Here is a 10,951-nt window from a genome sequence, read left to right as displayed (position 1 = left end):
CGTCTGAGTCTGACAAGGACGCCGGCTCTCTTCCCTCTTTTCTGGTGGCGTTTCCTCGGTCGCGCCCGTGCAGCCCAGACAAAGGGCTCTGATGCAGTGTCTGTAAACAAAGCGCCGGCGTTCAAGAACTCAAAGTCCGGTTTGCGTTCCGTGACGTAGGAACCAATGTTTAGAAGTGTGTGTCTGTCGTAGACAGTTATACAAACAACATCCAACACATAGAACAACAAAAAAACAAGTAAAACAAACGAATAACTGCAAAGTTTATTTGGAGCTCGCAACACGGCCGCCATGCTCGGCGTCATCTTGGATCCAGAAAAAATTAGTGAATTTAAAGGGTATGCAATAAATGAAATGCCAAACGAACATACAATAAAAACCTTTGTCTTTAATCAAAAGGCAAATCATGACACCACATAAAATATAAAAACGTGGTAATAATTTAGTCAGTTTAAAAACAATGAACACTACTAAAACAAAGTAACAACCTGACTCGAATAGCAATATATATGATATATATATATAATCCTTAATATATATCTATATATAGTCTGTAACAACTTTAGCAGTGCAAACACACACACACACACATACATAGATATAATATCTATATATGTGTTGTGTGTGTGTGTGTGTGTGTGTGTGTGTGTGTGTTTTGTGTCGTTGTTTTTCACATCATGCTAAAGTTTTACGAGCCTGTGAGCCATGCACACTGCCAGAAGGACTATTATGGCAAGGATGGATTCGTTTAGAAATTCAAACGAGCCTTGCTCTTAACGGCTCCTTTTTTGTCTAGAATATTCTGACCATTGACGCCGCCTCAGAGTGCCTCCTTCATCATTTCATTTGATGTTGGGTTTCAGAGCAGAGCAACAAGTTCCTCCCCTCCGCAGCTTCACGATCATTAATAATCACTCAACTACTCCCGCCTCCTGTACAGAAACCCGGCTCCGCCTTGATCTGGATAAAGTAACTGTAAGTCTGTTTGAAATGTTCTGTTCATCACGTAGCCTAATTAAAATAACATAAGTAAGGTTCAAAGGTTCTTAGTCTATTTGGTGCAAATTTTTTTGTCCTATACCCAAACTATAAAATGCTTGGCAAATTAAAAAGGTAATCGCTCTTTCTGCTGTGCAAATTTTGTTTGTGATGAACCTAACACATTTTCTCGTCATTATTTTATTAAGATCGATGCATTTTGACCATATTTCTGATAGATCCAGATGAGTAGCACTGTAAGATTACATGTGACTGTTGCTGTAACGTTCTCTGTTTATCATGCTTGAACCCGAAAATATTCAGGAAAAGGAACAGACAAAACTCCTTGAGAACTACTGTAACTTCCCGCTCGGTTTGCACCGTCATTATAATTTCTGATCTGAGAGATCCATATGTATCAAGGCCTATAGCTAAAATGTTTAACATTGTGATTTGCTGATATGCAGTTATATTTCGGGACGTTGGAAGAATTGTATGCGTGATGGAGCGCTCTTGGAGCAGTGAAAACCACACACGCTCAGACTCTTAAAAAAACCGCTCCTCGCTCCAGTAGAATCACATTCAGTAATAACTGCGGATCTTCCATCAGTTCACAAGTGAAGAGGAGCATCCAAATCATCAGGAAAGAGCTGCAATCTGGTAAAGACTGAGGACACACATAAAGAGGACAGAGAGGAAGATGAGCGGACCAGAACCCTGCAAGAATCACAACAACACTGAAGAATCATAGCCCGATCTTGAAACATGAATTTTGGAATCGCGAATAGCGATTTCAGACCAGTAATCGATTAAAACTCTTACGAATGAAATGAATCACGATTTTTATAGCGATTCAATACTTTCCAGGGAATATATACGTGAAAGTTGCGGCAAGTGGTGGTTAGGGGAGGCTTTGAACCGTGTTAGATGCCTGGCTTCGAGAGCTCTCCCTCCTGCACGCTACACCTATTACCGCTCAGAGGACTGTCACGGAATGCACTCGCGCTCCGTTAAGTCTCAATGATGACACATGATGTGATCTCTACTTAGGGCCTAAGTGGCCAGTAGTAATACGAAAGTGAAGTAGTTTTACTTTTCTGATAGTTTGTCAATGGCTGTCTGCATTCTTACCGACGGCATTACCTGAGCATTGAAAACTGCGTATTTTATACATGGATGGAGCAGAGATGTTTGAAAAACTTTGATGTGCATTGTCTCAGTTTAATGTGGGAACATAAAATATGTGATCTCAAAACTATTATGAAAATAGTGCCGAAAAAAAAAAAGGAAGACAAGAAGCCAAAAACACAAAAAGTGGCAACTGCCAGAAGCACATTACCAGTGGGTAGGGAAAGTATTCCGACCCTCTTAAATTTTTCCTCTTTGTTATATTGCAGCCATTTGCCAAATCATTTAAGTCATTTTTTTCCTCATTAATGTTACACAACGCACACCATATTGACAGAAAAAAAAAAACACAAATTGTTGGACTTTTTGCAAATTATTAAAAAAGAAAAACTGAAATATCACATTGGGTCCTAAGTATTCAGACCCTTGATCATATTTGTAGAAGCACCTTTTTACAATACAGCATGAGTACTTTATGGGAAAGATGCAACAAGTTTTTACACCTGGATGGGGATACTCTGCAATTCCTCCTTGCCGATCCTCTCACGTCGTCAGGTGGCATGGTAAACGTTGGGGACAGCCCATTTTCAGGTCCTCCAAGAGATGCTTCAAAGGGTTAAGTCAGGGCTCTGGCTGGGCCATTCAAGAACAGGAGTTGTTGTAAGCCACTCTTTCGTTACGTTAGCTGTGTGCTTAGGGTCATTGTCTTGTTGGAAGGGTGAACTGCGGCCCAAGTCTGCGGTCCTGAGCACTCTGGAAGAAGGTTTTTGTCCAGGATATCCCTGTACTTGGCCGCTTCATCTTCCCTCGATTGCAACCAGTGCGTTCCCTGTCCCGCAAGCTTGAAAAACACCCACGCAGGATGCTGCCACCACCAGCTTCACGTTGGTTACTGTATGGGACAGGTGATGAGCAGGCACTGGTTTTCTCCACACATACCGTTAGAATTAAGGCCAAAAGTTCTCTCTTGGTCATCAGAGCGAGAATCTTATTCTCACATTTGGACGTCCTTGCAGGGTTTTTCATGTGTCTGCACGGAGGAGAGGTTTCCGTCGCGGCACTCTGCCATGAAGCCCTGAATGGTGGAGGGCTGCAGTGATGGTTGACTTACTACAACTTTCTACCCATCTCCCGACCCCCTGCATCTCGGAGCTCAAGCCACAGGATCTTTGTGTTCTTCTTGACATCTTCACCAAGGCTGCTTCTCCCCGATAGATCAGTTGGCGGTATATGGCCAGCTGCTAGAGGGTTCTGGTCGTCCAAACGTCTTACATTTTTAAGGATTCTAGGCCAACTGTGCTCTAGGAAGCTTAAGGTGCAGCAGAAATTTTTTGTACCTGGGCCAGATCTGTGCCTTGCCACAATTCGTTCTCGGAGCTCTTCGCAGGTCCTTGCCCTCATGATTCTCATTTGATCTGACATGCACTGTGGAGATGTAAGGTATTTCTATAGACAGGTGTGTGGCTTTCCTAATTCAAGTCCATCAGTATAATCAAACACAGGTGGACTCAAATGAAGGGGTGGAGAACCATGCAAGGATGATCAGGAAGAAATGGACAGCACCTGAGTTAAATAGAGTGTCACAGCAAAGGGTGTTCTGAATACTGAATGTGATATTTCAGGTTTCTTTTTAAAAGAAATGTGCAAAATGTCAACAATTCTGTGTGTAATTAATGAGGCAAAAAATGAACTTAATGATTTAGCAAAATGGCGGCAATATAACAAAAGTGAAAAATTTAAGGGGGTCTGAATACTTTCCGTACCCACTATAAATCAAGTATTAAGATTCACATGAGGATCCACACTGGGGACAGAGGCCCTTCACCGGTGATCAAAGCATGGAAGAAATTAACAATATAACAAAAATCAAGAGCTTAACCTCTGTCTCCACGTCTGAAGAAAGACCATTTACCCGTTAGAAACAGTGTCAGTGCGGGGGGGGGCCCCATTTTTTTTTTTAAGTCGAAGAAACACTGAAAATCATAAGCAGAAGATTCATTCATGATAAAGAAAGTACTTTATACAAATGCTGAAACTGAAAGAGCACCATAACAAATCTCACTAAAATCTGTCTCTCTTAAAAACACACACTTATTATATATATATCTAGAGATATATATATATATATATTATATATTTATATATTATATATATAGATATATATATATATATTATGAAGCAAAAATCTGTTTATGTGTCATAGCAGTTGCACCTTAATGTAAAGTGGAGAGGACATACAGCAAAGTATGGTGACCCATACTCAGAATTTGTGCTCTGCATTTATCCCTTCCAAGTGCACACACACACCGTGACCACACACCCGGAGCAGTGGGCATCATTTATGCTGCGGCGCCCGGGGAACAGTTGGGGGTTCGGTGCCTTGCTCAAGGACACCTCAGTCGTGGTATTGAAGGTGGAGAGAGCGCTGTACATTCACTCCCTCCATCTACAATTCCTGCCGGCCCGAGACTCGAACTCACAAGATTACGAGTCCGACTCTCTAACCATTAGGCCACGATTCACCTGTGAATGTGTTTTGGCAGTCCTGATTATTGACAAGGTAAAATCTTTCTTTTATAATTATTGCTTTAAACAAAACTATGAATTTGTAAGGTTTCTAATAGCCGCTTTTCCACCTGTCGGGCCAGTGCTTTAAACGGGCCGGGGCGGGGCTAATAGCCTCGGACCTGTAGCACTGAGGGCCAACAAATAGTGAGAAAGTGAAAGTTGTGACATTTGCAGGTATGGTAACCCATACTCTGAATGGTGATCTGCATTAACCCAAATTTGCACACACACAGCTTGAGAAGTGAACACAGTGTGAACAAACACCGGAGCAGTGGGCAGCTATATCCAGTGCCCGGGGAGCAACTGGGGGTTCAGTGCTCTGATCAAGGGCATCAGCAGGGTATTGAGGGTGGAAGATGAGCGCGGTCATTCCTCCCTCCAACATACAACTCCTGCCAGCACGAGACAAGAAAACCGTGCGGACCTTTGGAAAATAGTCCAAGTCCATAACATTAGGACCCAGCTGCCACGCGGTGGTATTGGGTAAAGTTTTCAACAAGCAATTGATCGCGCCTTGATATAACCTCATAGGCACAATATTGACTCTGCGAAAAGAAGAATGCGAGTACCCCGCTGCGGTTCCACCAATCGGGCCAGAAGCTCTGCTGCACTTTCACTAAAACCGCCCGTTACACGCCTTCAGGAACAAAGGCATTCACCCAATCATTTTCACAAACAACCAGAAGTTATCAGAAAACTTAATAAGAAAGAAGTTACTGGAAACTAACGCACATCACAATAACGAAACGATAAAAGCGGGCCGTTTGTTTGCATGCTTTGTTAAATATTTCCAATCCAGAAGCATCGATTGTTTTACTTTAATAAGTGATACATATGGAATAATAATTAATGTGACTCAATAGTGAAAATTAGTCTCACGGAAAAATAAAGCGTTATGAACATAGACTGCTAATTCAGTTTGAGTCCTGTTTCTGTTATGCAATTGAAGAACATAAATCTTAAGAATAAGGCCCAACTATTTTTTTGAGTGTACCTTTTGAAGTTTAATGATCTGGTTACGAATTTAAAAACTGCACAAATAGTTTATACAGCAAAAAAGTAAATAAACCGCTTCCTAGAAATCTACAACAGTTAATTCACAGATAGACAGGGGTGTTTTAATTCGAGAGGGCCTTTAAATATGAGACAGCAGCAAATGCACGGACAAAACTTCAACATTGTTGTTAATGCTGCTTGATTTTGTTGCTCTCTTGTCTTCTTATCTTAATAGATAGATAAACGTAGGATGTAATTTGAAAGTAGATTCTGTATTAATCAAAATGGTATGTATTAATGGCTGAATTGTGAATTTGGTATTTGGTAATTACTGAGGGTAGGATCCTAATAAGCTTAAGGCTTCTACCTACCCTTGTTTTATTTCAAATAGGTTCAATGTATGTAAAGGAAAGGGGAAAAAAGGCAAAATTTTATTTGGTAGATTTGGTTTTTTACTTGTTTTGTTTTATTGTGTACGTCATTTGTATATTTTATATATGTTGGTTTTTTTTTCTCTCTTTTTGTATTTGTATTTTTAATAGGTGAGAAATAGAAATGAATGAATGGAATTAATCTCTGTGAGTAACTTCACATCTCTTCTCTTTTTGTGATGTCAGCATCAGATGTCTAAATGTCATTCAGGATAATCCACGTTTGGTTTCTGTTTATGACACAGTAATAAACTGATCATGTTCAGGATGAACTCTTCCTCAGATTAATTCACTCATCTTGAAGAGAAAACAGATGTCTTTACCTGTGAGAAGTGAAGAGAGAAAGATCAGTCCCAGCAGACACACGGGACACTTATCAGTCATCTTATCTTTCTGTCAGTTCTTCCTCTGTCATGATAATTCTCTTCAACTCTGTGCTTTATATTCTCTCAGCCTCCTCCTGTGTTTGTTTCACTTCCTCTAGATCTGTTTAAATCATGCTAAAGCTGCTAGTTACTGACACGATGCCAGTGTGTGCTGGAGAAAGAGCTGCTTCACCCCATGTGTGAAAACAGTTCCAGAACGGAATATTGTTAACTTCATTTGGATCTATACATCAATCTATAGAGGATAATTTTGCACAAGTGCAGTACGGTTGGAGAACAACATCTTTACATTGGTGTGGAAAACAGTGTTCATCAGTTTGAGAAAACTGCACATTAAGCACAACTGTCTGAACCCGATCTATAGGCTATCTGTGTTAGTTTCTATCTTTCTTTTCAGGTCGTTTCCTTGCATGCCCTAAAGTCCATACACTAATTAAGTTATTAATGTAAAACTGCGTTTGTGAAAATGTTCCACTATCGCGACTCATTTGGTAAAATATTAATTCTAAAAACAGTTTTAACGATACAATCCAGTGTGGTTCAAACAGGCACTACAGTTTTCACACACACACTACATGAGCGTCTCTAAAGTGGTTCTAATACCTGGATTGTATGTGCTGGACTTTTCACTCTCCAGCTCTGAGAAAACCGACAGAGCCCGAGTAGTTTATTGACACTACAAAGGACTGAACAGCAGAACATGTTCCTCGGCGCTGGATTCGGGCAGTGGCTCCAGTCACTCTGGTGGTATGATTCTCGATGAGCTGGATTGTGTGGTGTGTCACAGATCACCTGAGCGGTTAAAACATTCAGAGATGCTAGAAAAGACAGTACTTTGAATTGGACTTCGGTAAAGTTGCTATATTGATGATGTATTGGCAGGCTTTATGAACGTATGTAGTGTATAGGCACCATGCCCAAAAATACTCAGGGGCAAAATACTGCAGTTGTCAAAAAGAGGGTAGCTTTGGGATTAATTTTACTTTTGTGATGACAGATCCATGGAGTCATAATGAGATCAATGATGACACATTCAATCAAGCGTGATTTCACCATTTAAAAATGTTTCAGACTTCTCAACCAGTCCCATGCTCTCGAGGAAATTAGAAGTAAAGTCGCCGCAAAACACGGGTCAACGCAGTTAAATCTCCGGAAACGGCACTGTGTCTCAGTAAATGTCTATAAATTACGTACACTTAAAATGTTTTAAAGCCACGGGCCTTCTGTACAACCTCATCATATTGCGCTTATAAAAAACTGTCACAAAGCCACAAACAGAGCAAGGCATCAAAAAAAAAAAAAAAAAAACACTACATTTTTATTTTTCAGCAAATGCAAAGACAGCAAACATTTAACAGTACTGTAAATATTAATAAACAAACTCAGCAGAAGACTGCAACGTCATTCCAGTTACCTACCCCCAGTTACAGAGATGAGCAAACTCGGTCCTTGCAGCGGCCTACTGTCCTGCAGAAGCTCTCCTGCTCCAACCTTGATCAAACTCACCTTGACCTGCTAGACTCTCTAGTAATCCTGAGACCTTGATTAGCTTAAGCGTCTGTTTAATAGAGCGTTGGGAATGGCTTAGCGAAACTCTGCAGAACAGTAGTAGCCTCCAGGACGGAGTTTGCACCCAGCCTCTGTGCCCCTAACCATTTTAATCAAAATAAGAGGGATCAGAATGTATGCCTCTATGTATCATTTCACCTACCTAGTGAGAATAATGATCGAGGCATCGACCCAGAGTGCCCAATTCCGTTAAACAAGTTTAATAATAGAGTGAGGCCGTCACAGGTAAGACACAAGTGCCGGAGGACAAACAATCAGGCCTGACAGGAAAATCCCCAACTTACTCTTCCCTCCGGACCGTAACCCTCCCAGTCCACCAAGTACTGCAAAATCCCGTCCCCTCCAGTACTCGAGTCCATGAACGCCATTACCACAATAAACCCCGTGGGTTCACCACCTACGAGTCTCGGCACAAGAGCGGGGGGGGGGGGGGGGGAGGGGAAGGGGCTGCGGATTAATGTGAGAGGGCGAAAAAAAATGGGCTTGAGTTTGACCACATGGAAGCAGGGTGAATTCTACTGTACGCCGGCGGAAGTTTGAGTCGCTGCCACCGGACTAATAATTTTGGGGCCAGGAAAACGGGCCAATGAATTTGGAGCTAATTGTTAGACACGGGAGCGGAGAGGAATATTCTCCTAATAGGAAAGCCACCACTTTGTGACGACGAAAAACGGGAGGCTTTGACCGGTGGGGCGATCGGCCCTTGGCCTTTCATGCGCCCCCCTGCTTGGAGTCTCACGGGCTCTAAGTCAAGTACAGCGGCACTTGGACGATAACGCGCGAGCGGAGGGGACCGCGACTTCGGATTCCAGACCAGGAAAAAAATTGGTGGCTGGTAACCTTAAACTTACACTTAAATGGCGAGAGGCCCGTGGATGACACTGCAACCAATGTGGGCCGACTCCACCATAGAGAGCTGTTGGCTCCAGGGAGGAGCCGGATTCTTGGCAGCCAGATCAATCGCAAAACCTTCTCTCAAGGTCCTGATTGCCTCGCCCTTCAGACCGGAACCATTGCTCTGGGGGATGATAGCCCGAGGGACAGACTGACTGGTGGGACCCCAGGTAATTAACAAAATTCTTGCCAAAACTTGGATAGCGAATTGGGAACCCCTGTCAGAGGACCACGTCCATCGGGGAGGGCCATGTAACCGAAAGATGGATCTATGACTGTGACCGCTTGTCTCCGTGGCTGAAGGTAATTTGGGCAAGGGGGACGAAATGTGCCACCTTCGAGAAACCGGGTCCACTACGGTTGGGTAAAACAACGTCATGCCATTAGAGGGCGGGTGCGAGGGCGGGGTGGTGCCAAAATTAGAGTTTCATATGTAATCAGGTCTCGAAGGGACAGGCAGCAGTTTCGAAGCGCAACCCGGTCTAGGCGGTCGGTTAGATGTCTTACCAGTTGGCACAGACTGAAACAAGCCAAAACAAAATCGTGAGTGTCGCCGGTTATAAGTGGGGCCACCAGAATCGTTGCTTAACTAGAAAACATAGTGCGAAGCACATCCGGATTAGATCTCCCCATACCAGAGGTGGAGATGACAACGTTCTCAGGTAAAATACAATCGGGACGCGACCGTGGGCGTTCGGGGATGGATCAAAAAAATACGAGATTAAAGAGTCGGGTTTTGATGTTTTTAGACCTAGGGCGGTACGATGGAGAGCAAAATCAAAACGTCCCAAAAAGAGCCCACCGAGCCTGCTGGAGTTGAGTCTTTAGCTGATCCCGATTGGATTCCAAGATTCTTGGGTCGGGTCCAAACGATAAAAGGTACCCCAGACCCGTCTAACCAATGACGCCACTCCTCCAACGCTAACTTAACTGCACAACAAATCTCGTTTACCAATGTCATAATTACATCGGCAGGCGATAATCGATGAGAAAAGACACGCGCAGGGATGCAATCTTATCGTCTATGAGGAAGCGCGTTAAACATCTGCTACTACTCCACTCCGACGACGTCAACCTCCACCACCTAACTGGACGGGTGGGGGTCCAGGGGTGACGAGAATGGGCGGCTAAACGAAAGAGGACATCTGAGGTTGGGCAACACGGCCTCTCAGTGTTCGACCAACCCGGAACGTCGCTAGGGGGGAGGTCACAGGCAGTCAGAGGTGTGACTAGTTGCCTGAAGTTGCTTAATGAAACTGCCGGTATAAAAATGTGCGAACCTCAGAAACCGCTTGTAGGGCCGTACGGGAATCTGGACTTGGCCAATCTACCACAAAGCTTTAACCTTTGTCAGGCGTCCATGCGCATCTCCCTCAGAAGAGATGATGTACCCCAGGAAGGGAAACAGACTAAAAGCATGAAACCCAGCATTTCTCTGCCTCTGGACTAAAAAGCCCATTCTCTAAGAGATATGGAGCACTCGCCGGACGTGTTTGAACATGTTCCTGGAGAGACGAAGAGAGTAAATCAATATATACTCCAGGTAACCATATATGAATTGAATCTACCATGCTCTCAACACGCCATTCACTTATGCCTGGAAAAACCGCTGGGGCTGGTGGAAAGTCTCAAGGGCATAATCAAATATTCAAAGTTCCCTTTGGGGGAATTTAAAAGCGGTTTTCCCATTAACTCTCCCTTCCTGGATGCGGAAACCAAATGATATGTATCATGTAAGTACAGTTTCGCGGAAATGGATTGCTCCCTGCAACCCCCTCGAAAGCTGAAGAACATCAACGGCAAAGGATAAGATCTTTACCGTGATTTTCAGCTCTCGTAGTCAATGCAAGGCCTCAGAGAACCATCTCTTTCCACCGGAAAAAGAAGAACCCCGCCCCCGCAGGAGAAGAGGAAGGCTGGATGAACCCAGAGAATCATAAATATATTTCTCCATGGCCTCCCTCTCAGGAACAGAAAGAGAGTAAAGTTTGCCCTTAGGCG

This window comes from Cyprinus carpio, chromosome B3 (genome assembly GCF_018340385.1).
Source record: "Cyprinus carpio isolate SPL01 chromosome B3, ASM1834038v1, whole genome shotgun sequence".
Classification (NCBI taxonomy): domain Eukaryota; kingdom Metazoa; phylum Chordata; class Actinopteri; order Cypriniformes; family Cyprinidae; genus Cyprinus; species Cyprinus carpio.
This window is presented reverse-complemented; position numbering follows the sequence as displayed.